General features: G+C 37.2%; 1 long non-coding RNA gene across 1 annotated transcript in view; it reads right to left on the bottom strand.

The window, feature by feature from the left end:
* Positions 1 to 1,335: 1,335 nt before the first annotated feature.
* Positions 1,336 to 13,937, bottom strand: part of LOC110479666 (uncharacterized) — a 181,990-nt gene continuing 169,388 nt past the window's right edge. The window contains exon 3 of the long non-coding RNA XR_014953734.1: positions 1,336 to 5,488. This is a non-coding gene — a long non-coding RNA (uncharacterized LOC110479666). The remainder of the gene's footprint in view (positions 5,489 to 13,937) is intronic.

Raw genomic sequence — 13,937 nt, forward strand, 5'->3', positions numbered from 1 at the left:
CATGCAGTCTATCACTATTTATGATGGCAAGTTGACTCTTGAATAGGTTGCGTAATTACTAGAGGAGGAGAGAGAAATGGGAGTCTGAAGATGACAAACACTGCTGGTTTCCATAATTTCAACTCCTTTCAGCCATATTTGCCGATTTACAGAAACATGAATTGTGAACAGAGTAAAAGGGAAATGGCACTGCTGGAAGCTTTTCTATGAAAACCTTAAAACAATTTAATTTCCATCCTCTAGACCACCCTAAGATGTGTTCTTAGTCTTAGTGACAATGTTCTGCCTCTTCAGCAACTTACTTTCTTCCAGTTATGAGAACTACCATTTGATCAGAATTTATTGTAGTTCAGTAGGTGCTCTACAAAAATCTTTCAAAGGAAGTGTGTCCCTAAGGAATGTGCTAAGTGGTATGGATGAAAATTTGAGAAATATCAGACAGGAAAGTATAGGAGTATAAATAAGTCTCCTACAAACGCAGCATATCTTGGTACATCTTCATGTTTTGTTGCCTTGCATACTTCTGACTTGACAGTATCATGCTCTGGAGCTTGGCTCTAGAGATGAAGGGAAGGAACAGAATTCCCAGAGGGAATTGCAGCAGATTCAGCTGTGGTGGCAGGACACTCTGCTTGACCCTTTGAGCAGAGCTGATGCAACTTTTTCATCTCCTTTCACTGTTGAAGATTCCAGCAATCATAAGATTGAGAAGATTGAGAGAGAGGAACCTGAATCAGGTGTTTTTGCATAGCTCAGCAATGGACTCAACTTTTTGACAAGGATTAGATACTAGTATTTTAAAGGGCAGTTACAAAATATTTGCCAAAATCTATTTTTCATATCCAACTGTATTAATATAATGAATAAATAATTTAAAATATACACTTACAAAAAATAAAAAAGGGTTGCAATATTCAAGACTTCTTTATCACTTAGGTGAAATAAGAAAAAGATCCTTTATGGAAACCTTAAAGGAATCCTCTAGCTGCTGTATATTTGGGTTATTGAAGAGGAGATAAAGGCATGGTTCTTTATTTACAGATATTTTTACAGCTACTGAATATCTGTTTTGAAGCCCTTATGGTTGAGACCCTTTCTCATGACAAGTCCTTACTGCTGCCTTCTGCTGCAAATGAGAGCAATATCTGAGGCCTTTTTTTACTTAGATTGCTTTCCTTCTCATGACTTTACCAATGGATTGGGTCATTCTCTGTGCCCAGTGATTTTGTGGTAACTCATTGGTTAAGAGTCCTCCAGAATGATATCTTTAACATACTTATGAAACTTCTTCACCGGTGAAATATGTGGGCTAAGCCCAAAATCAACACTAGCACATCTGGGGTATCTATATTTTCTGGCGTCACTTTCCAGTACAGCCACATAATAATTAAGTAGCTGGCTGATATCATAGCCAGTCTGGATAGCTGTTTTATCAGATGTTAAATGGCAGGAAAACATACAAAAATAGCAGTGGCAAGCTCTGCTTTATATGATAACCTCAGAATGCATCATACAAAATAAGGCATTATTAGCTCTTACTAATTGTTGAAATAACTTTTACATTTAAGTGGTAGTGAAGTCACTTAGCTGATAGCAATGGAGTGCTAATAATTGCTTTCTGTGAGTTCCCTGAGATGATCTGGTGTTGAATATAGCTATTCCTGAAGGAAGCCCTGATGAAGGTGAACGGTATACCAGTGGGGTGACATTTTCTTCATCTAGTGGCCAAGGGAATGTGCAACATCTGACAATGCCAAGTCAGGGACTGCAGTTTCTCTTGTCCTCATGCTTCTCATTTAAATCTGTGTCTCATGGTCCATTTCTAAGTTGCTAGGCATCACACCAATCTAATTGTTATCCTCCTCATCACTGACTAATGGACGAATGAGATTAATCACAGGTCACTTAATCAAGCCAGATCCTCTAATTTCTGTCTGCATTTGGGGTTTTTTGATAAGAATTATCTGAATTAGTTCACTACTCCAGTACTGTGTCCTGTCCATTTGCAGCAGACATAGTGCCCCACAATGTCCAATGTCTGGACAGCAAATTTTTCAGCTTTGTCATGGTTTTACCACTTCCTTTTCTTGTAAATCTGCTGTACCTCCATCTGCCACCTGTGGAACAGGGTTAATTAAATCTGCCTCATATGCTGGGGCTGCTGGGTAGGGCTTAATTCCCCGGGTGTGCCTCTCTACTGCTGCTTTATTTAGGATGAGGCTTTTGAAGTGGACTTCTTCATCTGCTCTGATTACCACACTTTGGTACATCTTGGAGCACGTCTCACCATAATTCTTGGGTCCTTCCTTGTGCTCAGCTGGAAAATGCACTCCATCTCCACATCTGATGCTGTTCAATCAAAAGGAATGGAATAAAGCTAGTCCAAATTGAAACCTTCAAAATATTTATCATAGGGGATATTGAGACTCTGGTATGAACTGTTTTGCTCTGCAGGTTCATTCCTATTGTGCCATGGTATATAATGAAAGCATCAACATTATTATAACTGATGGTTGCCTTTGTGATCCTTGGATGAAGAGAGCAGCAAAAGCATGATATTTTGTGTGCATTTCAGAGAATAAATGCAGCCTTTGTGTTTTAATCCCAAATTTTGGCTTTATTTCACTGTACCATTTTAGTGGGAGATTCCATAGTTTATATAAGAAAGTTTACCTTAGAAGATCTAATAGCAAATGGAACCTGCCTCTGCACTTATGTAAATAAAATCTGTTCATGCTGAGCTCATTCTGGTCCATGGACATTAACCAGCAATGTTTATTTTTTTATACCTGGCAAATTTCCCTGAAATTTTCATTTTCAATAGATGCAGAAGGTTAACACCAGTAGTTTATTTTGATACACACTGTATATACATCCTAAGATACTAAGCTACACTTTGGGGTTACAGTAAACTTAGTTTTTAAGTCCTCCACAGCAATATTCCCCTTACCCCACCATATGCTTGAAATGAAAATATAAATGCAAAAGAACCCTCATACATGTCATTCCCTTGCAGCACTTCTGTGTTTTAGAGCACACCATTTTTACTAATGCTGTCTTGTGGTTGGTTCTTATTCCATTCTAATATCTTTCACTCTCATACAATTCAGATTGTCTCTGCAATATTACTTTCAATAGTATATGACTAATGAGGCCAAGAAAAATAATTTTTGTTACTTGCTCAAGTCCCTGGTTTTTCTTTTGTCCTGCACAAACCTTGGTTTTTTTCTGTTTGCCATCACTATTGACAACACTACAGAAACCCCTGGCCTTTTGCGTGGTGGCAAAGTATCACTCACTTTCATGCACATTATTTTATAGGCCAGCTATGCTCAGTTAGCTCTCATACCAATAAAAGTCTCTCTATGTCTCTTAGCCAGAAGAAGGTGCTGAGGAATGATGCAACAAATATCTTTTCACTGAAATAGTTGGATTCCCTCTGTGCTCAACACAAAGATTTTCACTAACTTGTGAGCTGGATCTAAGCATTGTCACATCAAAGTGAGGATTTTAGTTCTATTTTTAGGATGGCATTTGGCTAGAGCAGGGACATTCTTCTTTTGCTCTTGTTTTAATAAAATAACCTTTAAGACAAATGAGCAGGAACATTCAACCCAAAGCAATGCTTTCTGTTACTCCAAGAAGGAGCAATGTGAATGCATAGCATTTATTAAAGACTTGGCTCTTTTTGATCTACTTGGGATAAATGGCAATACATTAAAATGATAGAGGTGGGATAACCAATAAAGAGAGGAAATATTGCTAATCCTTAAACTAACTAGCAAGACAAACTGCAATGACAGCTTTAGATGATATTTTATGTTAAAAAGTGATCAAAGAAAATCCAAGGAAGGTAGGCAAATATAGAAAGATTTTCTTGCTTTCAAATTAGCGACTACTGGTTATCATTCACCCCTTAAAATTCCCCTGCATATTTGTTAACAGTAGTCCTACCATAACTAAAATGACTACTGAACCTTTCAAATAGGAATCCTCTCTCCACCTGCAGCTGCAAGTTTCCATGTAATGGCTGAGTAAATATCTTTAGCACTCTTCTAGGGAAGCAATGGCAAGGGCTGGAAAATACATATTATTTCTCAAGTCACTGTGTTTCTTTAATTTCTTGGAAGTTTCAGTTCTCAGTGTGTGATGTGGACACCTTTCTTCCAGTAAGGTCTATGAAATCAGATAATCACTGAACACAAACACTTTATTAACAAGAACAGACAGGCATATGCACCTTGGAATATTTAATCAACTACAAAAGCAATCACTGAACCAGCAATGATTAGTTTAAACAAAATATAGAATACCATGGAAGACACTGAGATGAGAGAATATATGCTATAATTCCCATTCATGGGAATGGGAGCTTAATAAATTATAAATGCCTAGAAATGCCTAGAAAGATAATGCTGTTACTAAATAAATCCTACAATACTACAGTGTATAATCACTTTGTGGACACTTTGAGCATTTTTACAGTGATAAAAAAGTGTTGTATTGATTTATCAGAAACAAATCCATCTCATTTTTCTTTGACAGATTAATTGGCCAAGGAGATAAGGATGAGGAGTAGACTTGTTAGATCTTGATTTTAAGAAAGTTTTCCACACAGTCTTACACACTTTTCTGAAAAAGAAACTGGAAAAATGCACTGTAGATGAGTTCATCATAGCATACATATGGACAGATGCCACTTGTTAGTCTAGTTGTAATACTTATTTTCATTAATGGCTTGAAATATGAAGCAGTGGATCTTCAAGTTACACCAGCAGATGGGAAGTGCCAGCACGTCAGGGGACTCTGTTAGAGCCTGGAGAAACAATCTGATATGAGTGGTACAAATTCAGAAAAAATAAGTGTAGTTTGCCACAGATATTAACTGCATGAATACAATATGGGAGAAGTTTATGTGTTATGCAGGACAATAAAGAAACCTGAAGACTATACAACCCCTATGCTAAGTAGGAGTGAGCTGCACTATATGGCTGAGAAAAGATGAATCTCACTGCAGAACATCCTAGTAAGATTGCCTTATGTTCTGTTTTACTCTGCTGGTGCTGGGGAGTAAATACTTTGTCCTCTTCTGGGCACCACACTATGAAATTATAGATATATAGAAACAAACTGGAGAGAGTTCAGAGGAGAAGAAGAATAATAAGTAGTATGGAAAACACACTGCATGAAGGAAGGTCAAGAGAACTGGTACTGTTTAGTCTAGAAAGAGAAGATGAGAACAATGTGCCAGAAGCTTTCCTGTATACAGAGCTCACTGTTCACCATGTCCATAACAGGCAGACAAGGAGGTGAGAAATTAATTTACAGCAAAATGTTTGGCTGCCCTGATAGGGAAAAGCTGTAAATTGGAGGGCAGTGATATGGTAGAGTAAGTAGGTCTCCAACAGAGCTTGCAGAATCCAGTGCACAGGATGGATTTGAGCAGGGATGAGGTGTTTCTCCAGATGGTCCAAGGGAGTGAGGATACCTGAAAGCAGAGACAACATTTGTCTGAGATCGTGTTCATGTTTTCTGTCATTCAGCTTTCTAACAAGACAAGAAATTCCCACTGGATTTTAACTTGTGAGAAAGTATTTCAGAGTATTTCTCTTATCTTTAAGAGATATTTACTTACCCACTTTCCATTATTTCATTGTCCTCTCTTCTTGCTCAGACTGCTCCCCAAAACTCATAAAAACATGTATGTTGCTATTACTATTTCACTTGGAGTTTAGTGCTCACACTCCCATTTTATGCAATGTGGAAAAACATTCCCACATTTAGGAGTATACAATATACTGATAAGAGTCTAAAAGGAAAATATTGACATTAGTCTGGCTGTGATAATGTGAGTAAATATTTAGTTGACTATTTAGTAGCTAAGTAGTCAAGAAATTATGTAAAACCCAAAACCAGATGTATAACAAGAAGATGCAGTTCCCTTTACCCTTTTCCTGGCTCCAGAAATAGGTACTAGCACAGAAGAAAAGACTTTGTTGCTTTCCACATGTCTGGTCATGCCAGTGTCTCAACTCATCTTACTTCAAATGACACTTTAAAATACATCAGTGCTGTAATGCATAAAAGGAACCTGCTGTGCAATAACATTTTATGTAAATTGTGACTTGTGGTTGTTGCTACAGCTCCACTAAGCATTACAAGCACATTTCGTCCGTACACTTTAGCTGTCTGTATTAAACACCTTCCTTGTATTTGAGATTGCAAACTTTTCAGGTCAGAGTTTACCTGATATCTGTACAGTGCCTCACACATTGCCCTCCTGCCTGTCATTCTCATTCATATGCTAAGATTTATCCACACTATCTGCTTTAGTTCTGCAAATCCAAGCTATGTCTTAACTCTTCTTTGTAACACCTATAAGTTGCCAATTTTGAGTTGTCCTCTGGGACCTTTATTAATCCACCATGAACCTTTTTACTACAATATTAACTTCCTGTCCTTTGGCTAAAGCAATGCTGTCCTTCTATCATTCATTCCAAGAGGCTTTAGCAGTGCTTATTTTCCTATTCCTATGGCCCTGTCTGCTATTCCACTAGCTCCTCCTTTACCACCACATCAAATGAACTACCCCTTGCTCTTCTTAGGCTTGCTGCCATATTCCAAGCAGCCAGTTTTGTTCTCTCTCTTGACAGCTTTCATCACCCACATCCTAGATTTTCAGACATGTACTTGCACATTCCCAACTCACGGGTTCTCAGCAGAGTAGGCAAAATCAAATTTTGCTACCCCAGCAAGTTGACTGCTGGTGTGTTGGCACTGTTGAAAATGCTTTTTAATAGCTTCTTTTACTCTCTTTACCACTGTCTGTCCATATCAATCTCCTCTCTCCCCTACTCTCCCTCTTCCTCTCCCAATGCCTTTTAGGTTAGAAATTTATCAGGTAAGGAATCATTTATTTGTGTTCAGCACAATTCAGTCTTGGCCAATGACTGGAACTCACAGATAAGCCATTCAGTCTTCATTAACATTTCAAAGTTTCTCTTTCTATTGCAACATACATGCTTTTTAACAAGATCAAGAGAGTTACTCCCAAACTACTGATCATTAGGTATTTCTTCATTTTATTTTAACACTGGCAGATCCAGCTCTCATTTCCTTATCAGGAAAAAAAAAAACACCACAAAATTTGTGCTTTTTAAGAACCACATAAGATTTTCTGTTTTTCCTTTTCTTTGCTGATTAATTTGTCTTCCTCAACAGATGATTCTTGTTCCATAGTTTTTATCCTGCTGGGTCATTTTACCATTCTAAATTATATTACCAACATTTTTCAGCCCTGTAAATCATATAATCAATCACTACTGTCAAATTTGAAGAGCAGAGGAATGCTCAGAGGAATTGTCCATATCTTTCATAGTAAAGCTCAGCGGAGTCTGTGGTGACCTCTAATGGTTGCAAGAGTCCTGTACCTGGAGCAAGAACACAGGGATTTCTGGATTCCCCTTCCTTCTCTTCATATACAGAGAGCATATTTACTCAAACTTATGATTATGTCACGAGAATTAATCCAATATACCTTTTACCATTGCTTATCTTTTCTAACTATTATTTGAATACCCTGGAGAAATAAACCATAATCCTCTAGAAGGTCAACAGCACACAGGTACCCTCAGCCATGCATCTTTTTCACTCTCAGTGCTGATAACAGAGGCCTGAATACCTGGCAGAAATTAGTAAATTCATAAAGGTCAACTGGCTGAAATTCACAGAGAACAAAACAGAAGCAATAGTTTCAGGAAATGGAAAATATTTGGCAGGATTAGCCACAGCACTTCTCACCATGGGGAGCACTTCTCTGTCAAATAGCCAGCTCTAGTTATCATCTTTATGGATTTCCAGAAGCCTGTTGCTTTTTTTAGTGAATGGCAGAATTGCTAGAGCTACATGTCTGGCAACTTGGTCACAGTGATTTCCCTTTTGGATGGGACTACTGGCAACTTTCAACATATTTACTGCAGCCTACTGTGCTAAAGAAGAAATTGCATCCCCCCTGGAAAGAGCCACATAACAGCATTTGTGCCTGCAGCAAGACTGGAGATCTCATTGCTCTGCTTGTTCGGCTGGATGATTGCTGTATGACAACCCACTTTGAAGTCCCAGGTCTCCATCTGGAATGAAGACTCTTCAGGCAAGGTGTACCTGCTATGTGCCACACAGCATGCAAGCTGTTAATAAGGGTTCTTAGTAAGAACTCTTTTCATTTATTAAAATATAACATGTACAGGCAGTGGCAAATGAAAAGGAGGACCAAGCAGAAAGTGCAGTTGGCATTTTACCACTATGGCACAAAGATTTAAAAAAACCCCACCTAACCAGAAGTCAGGAAAGACCATACTTGGTGAGTCACACTCAAATTTTGTGGTTAGGACAGAAAATGAGAATTATCGTTACCATATATAAGTTGGACTTCATGGGAAATCATAAGGATTGCTTTGAAATTATAAAACTGAGAAACTTCTTGGTGTTTGGCCAAGTCCCAAAACCCCTAGTTCAAGTTTCACTGTCTGAAGGGCAGTTTGATTAAGGAAGGAGGCTAAACTCAAATTACTTGGGTTAGGATTTGGACTCGTCTATCTTCTTGATCATTTTGCCATCCTGTAGAAAATTTTTGAAGCATATGAATGATTTCTTGAGGAAAATAAAGCAAAATAAACCATTTTTTTCTTCTGTTTTTGCTTTTACTCAAATATAAGTACAATTGTTAAACTTGGTAAAATTCATCATTCATTGTTGGAAAAGCACTACAAAATATATCTGCAAAATTTTCCTCAACTATAAAGATTAGTCTTGATGTATTTGGTTGCTTCTTGGACTTAGTTTAGAGATCTCAAAAGCTCCAGGTCCAATCTCTTGGTTTGAAAGAAGGCTGCTTTAAGAAAACAAGTTTAGTAATCCCCTTTAGTAATGATTTTTTAGAGAGCCACAATGTGCTCATTAAATGAGACGACTCATCTTCTATCCTTTTCCAGACCACTTTTCCTAAGTATTCTAATGATCTAGTTTTACTGCCAATAAAATTACTGGAAAAGAAATGCACTGGTGGTGGTTTCAATATATATTTGCAATTCTGGAAAAAGTTTCAAACAGCAATTTAAACTGTACAGGAAATCCTCAGATGTGAGTGTTAGCTAAAAATGGCACTGCTTGGGATAGTGGTTTGGTGCAGAAGTACTGGGCAGATAGAAGATTTCATACTCAGGATAACGAAAAATAATGAAAAAAACTTTGAAGAAGCAGCAAAAGAGTCAGAGATATAAACAGGGCATGAAAGTTTTATATTTTACTTAATATAGAAAAAAACCAAAATTGTAAAGGACTTGAAGATAATTAGGGCTTTTTTAATGACAGAAACCAATTAAAAAGCCATCTTTAGACCATTTTTAAAGAAGGTTACTCATTAAAAGGAACTATACATAGGATTTGAGCTGTAAAAAATTGTCAAGAAAAGACTCATTATTGCCTGATAGGACACTTCATTTATGGCATGTCAGGAAAAAATTTCAGAAAATTACAAGACTAAGGGTAAGAAATATGACAAACAAATAGCAATTTATATAATGTGGCTGTCTACATTAAAACTTTTCCTCATTAGATGCATGTGTGGAAACCCCTAATAAGTCAAATTTTGTGACAATGTTGATTTCTCAAAGATATAAGCAGAATTGATGAGTTCAAAGACTTCAGTGTGGGTGCTGGATGAAATCTTTTTGCATCAGATGGAACAAGAACTATGTCAATTCACTGGTCCACTTGAAAAGGCTTATAGAGAAATGTTTCTAACCTGATTCAAAACACAGATTTAGAGATAAGAGTGAGAATAGGTTTCATCAGCAAAAAGTCTGATGCTTTAAAGGCTGGAAAATGTCAGTCATTGGGTTAGTGGATGCTGCTAGATGCTAAGAGAAGTACAAATTTGCAAAGAAAACCAGAACAATAGCAAAAATATTTTTTTTTTAGGTATATAAAGAACAAGGAAGAAAGAGGCTTCTCATTAAACATGTGGCAGTTATTAGTAAGCCAGGGCAGAGAACATAGGTTTGGCCCTTATAATAACTGAATAATTTGTCTCTGAGTTTGGTGGGAAGGATAATGTTGGGCATGAAGGCTGGGGTGGAAGAGTTAATGAAAGCAGACTACAGAGGTGGGGAGGAAAAGGTGTGGAAGACTGGGTTTGTTCAGAGCCTCCTGAAAGGTCAAACAAATGTTAGGGAGCAAATCTCACTCTATCTGCAGTACAGCAACTGTGCCTGTCAGTATATTAAGAATACCTCCACAGCACTGAATTTGGCCATGACAGGCACTGCTGAAGTCATGCCTGGACCGTCAAGCAATTGCCTAATGGAAGATATTTGGTTCTCTTTATTCCTAATATCTCCCACACAAAAACATATATATTTCCAAAAGTACCTTTTCCACCGGCAACCTCCCTTCTGTGGCCAATGCCTTGTGTGAGCATGAAAGCTGGAGTCACTTACAACCCGTTGGTAAAACATTAAAAAAAAATATCTGCTTGCTTCCTGCTATTTGTATTTCTTTAAATGATCAGAATAACAGAAAACTGGAATGTAAAGGTACAAGCTTATTTTAATTGCACATTTTAGGAGTTTCCTTTAAGAGGAGTCATTCAAATGTTTTTTTCAGAAGGAAGAACCTGCATTTAAAATGCTTCAAAGCAACCATGCAACACAATACTGAAGAAATACTAAAAAGAACAGCAAGTACAGTGGAGTAATTTTACCAAATAATAGAAACAATTAAGATAAAATAAATATAAGCAAAGCTGAAAATAATTATGGCATAAAACACACACATGAATGCTATGATTAATGTAAGGGAGATTGCATATTCTGTTATAAATGTTTAATGCCTTTATTTTTACATTGTGGTTTACATTATGGATGTAATAGCCTTTTAGAAATGGCAGATAAATGACAATTTCAAGCTAAGACTTTTTCAACTACTTAAGGAAAGTTATAATGCCAAGTTTTCTTATGATTTTTATTGCAGTATATTTACATTAAAAGCTAGAGATATATAAACTAGAGCAAAGAATCCTTTACTCAGAAATATAATTTGTTTGGAATTCCTATGGCTCTGGTCTCTTACAGCAATATGCATATATTTAAATGACAACAATAAATCTCAAGAATAAAATCTCAATGCTAACAGATTAAGATACACAATATTTGAACATAACATTTTATTTTGAAAGTTAATTTTATAATTCAACCAATAAAAAAAACTCATGTGAAAATTTCTAAGAGCCTATCTATTAAAAAAACCCTTTCTTATGATATTGCTTATGGTTACAAACTAATAGTCAGTTTTGTACATTTTTGCAATTGTATCTATCCTCTACTGATGACCTTTGAATTTTGCAATATTTCACCTTCTTTCAAGACTGCAGTAAATGAACTGTTGTTGGTGATAAGAGAAAAAACGCATTGATGCATCACAGAAAATGGACATTAATCTGTTCAGATTGCTGGAAAATATTTGCTAGAAAATTAAATAAACATTTTTGGAGAGCATGTTATTGTTATGAAATTCAAAGCCCAGTTTGGGAGACTTTTTGCATAACAATACCAACTCTTTCTTAGGACTATAGAAATGTAAAATGGGTGCCATTGTGATTACAGATATTGTGAAAGACACAGGTTAAACTTAATGGCCCCACTGAGGTAATTCAGTTTCACAGAGATCTTCAGCTGGAGTGAATTAATGGGATCACTGAACTGAATTTTTCTGTGGAATGAATTTTTCATGGACCAGCTGAGCTCCTCTGTTATGATGGTGCTGCAGTGATAACATAAATTCAGAGCAAAGTATTGTACTGAACAAGCAAATGCAAATGATAACAAACTGTTTTGTGTATCTGCAAGTGTTTGTCTGCTGCCTGGAGTTTAATATACCTTCTCAAATTTTATGTTTCCTCATAGTGCTTGATCTGGACTTAAGAGAGATGCTATCATGTGCTGGAACTCTCCTAGTGTGCTATGAATGATATAATTCACCCCTAATATGAAAGTTCATGGTGAGGAATAGAAAGCTACTCTGCTTTTGATCAGTCTGTTATGCTGTTGTCTAAGGCATTACATAAAGTCTCTTGGGCAGAGTAATTAAACTAGTTAGAGCACTTGAACTTGACTGGTTTGCTGGAAGCGCTGTGAGGTGGCCTCATGGGGTCACACACTGGATTTATGATGATCTAATTCAAACTCGTGCAGCTGCAGGACTTTTTGTAACTTTACTTGCTTTGTGCTGCATTATGTGTGGCACCATTTCTCTTGGAGTGGCAGATTAGCTTGGAGGAGGATCTGGTATTGTCTTTCCAGTGTTTTAAGTACTTTTTTTTGTATTTGGAAATTGCTGAGCTTACATTAGGATAAGAATTTCTAGAGTGAAAAAGTAATGAAAATGACAAGCAAAGTAGAAAAATTTACCTACTCCTTCAGTGGTTTTGGTATCCAAGTGCTTATAAGCCTCTGGCCAGAGTGGTTATCCTAAACTGAGGCTGATGTTCCCTAATTAACTGTATCTATAGTGATTTCCTTCAGTCTCTCTTTAATGAGCAACTGTTATGCAAGTACTGGCAGTGGCAAGACAGTTGCATTGCTATGACATTGCACTTGCAGCAAGTGAGACTTGTGCAAAGAGCAGGAGGATGATACTGCAGATTTTCACCTAGCATACACTAGGATTTATGACTAAAGATGTGTGTTACTTCATCACTGATACCAATCTTGATGAGGGAATCTGATATTTACACACTTAGTGTTATGTTCTATATTCAGAGAGAGCTATTGAATATTAAATTCAAAATAAGGCAAAAGTATTAAAAAGCACAAAACTCACTATTTTTCAGTAAATTGTCAGTCTGGACATTTTTCTGGAGTGAAGGAGTCTGTGGAGTTGCAGGGGCAATCTGACACATGCAATAAGGAGCTAAGAGCAACACAAGCAGCCGTCCTGCCACCCTCCCCCCTGGGTGGGCATGGACTGAGAAAGGTGGGCTCCTTGTTGCCAAAGAAAATTGATTGCACTTTGTAGACAAGGCTACATTTTCAATCAGTACACAATACTGTCATTGTCACTCTTTATTTAATGTCTTTTAAGCAGTAGATAAACTGGTTAACTCTTTTCCAAATGAGTTCTGTTTGCAGAGGGTTCAGTGCTCTTAAGGAAGCAGTCCGCAAAGATTTAATGGGACCTGTCAAAAGAAGAGGCTGGCTTCGGTTTCTTTGTTTGCTGATCTATGTATTTTTTGTCAGATTAATTTGAAGTCTTTACCTGTTTCTATTTTATTTCTTGAATTATTTCTTGCAGATGTGTGCTTTAAGAAGTTTTCATCTGGAGTGATTAATTGGAGACTAGGTTACAGATAAGGTATGGGAGGCTGATTTCTTAATGAGATCTGCTTTCCCAAAACCCTCCCTCCTGCTCTCATAGATAGAGGATGTGCTGATAGGTTGTATAGCCCAGCTGTCATGATTCCTAAGGTGACATCAGAGCTGTTGACCAGAGATCAGCCACACCTGCCACCTCAGGGAAGGCTTAGTAGGTCTAAGATTACCTGTGTTTGCCCAGAAACTCAGTAATACTCCAACAACCTGCTCCAGGCAGGAACTTGGTGTCATCACTTCGTGCACTAAGAAAATTACAATTCCTTGTTAATATAGTCTGTTTTCTAATTCTGTGCAGTATGTGAATGGCTGAGTCTCTTTTAGGTGAATGGAGTTAGTCATACATACAAAATTTTAATTGTAAATCTTTTCAAGAAACTGCTATGGGATTGAAATGTCCATTTCTGAGTTCAGGTCCGTTCAGAAATACTCATGCATAGCTGCTAACTTCAGTGGAATTTTCTGTGGCGTGGATGTTTTTTCCACCCTGCTTGCTTAAAAGGATGATAAGAA

Source organism: Lonchura striata, chromosome 3 (assembly GCF_050655825.1).
Source record: "Lonchura striata isolate lonStrDom1 chromosome 3, ASM5065582v1, whole genome shotgun sequence".
Taxonomy (NCBI): domain Eukaryota; kingdom Metazoa; phylum Chordata; class Aves; order Passeriformes; family Estrildidae; genus Lonchura; species Lonchura striata.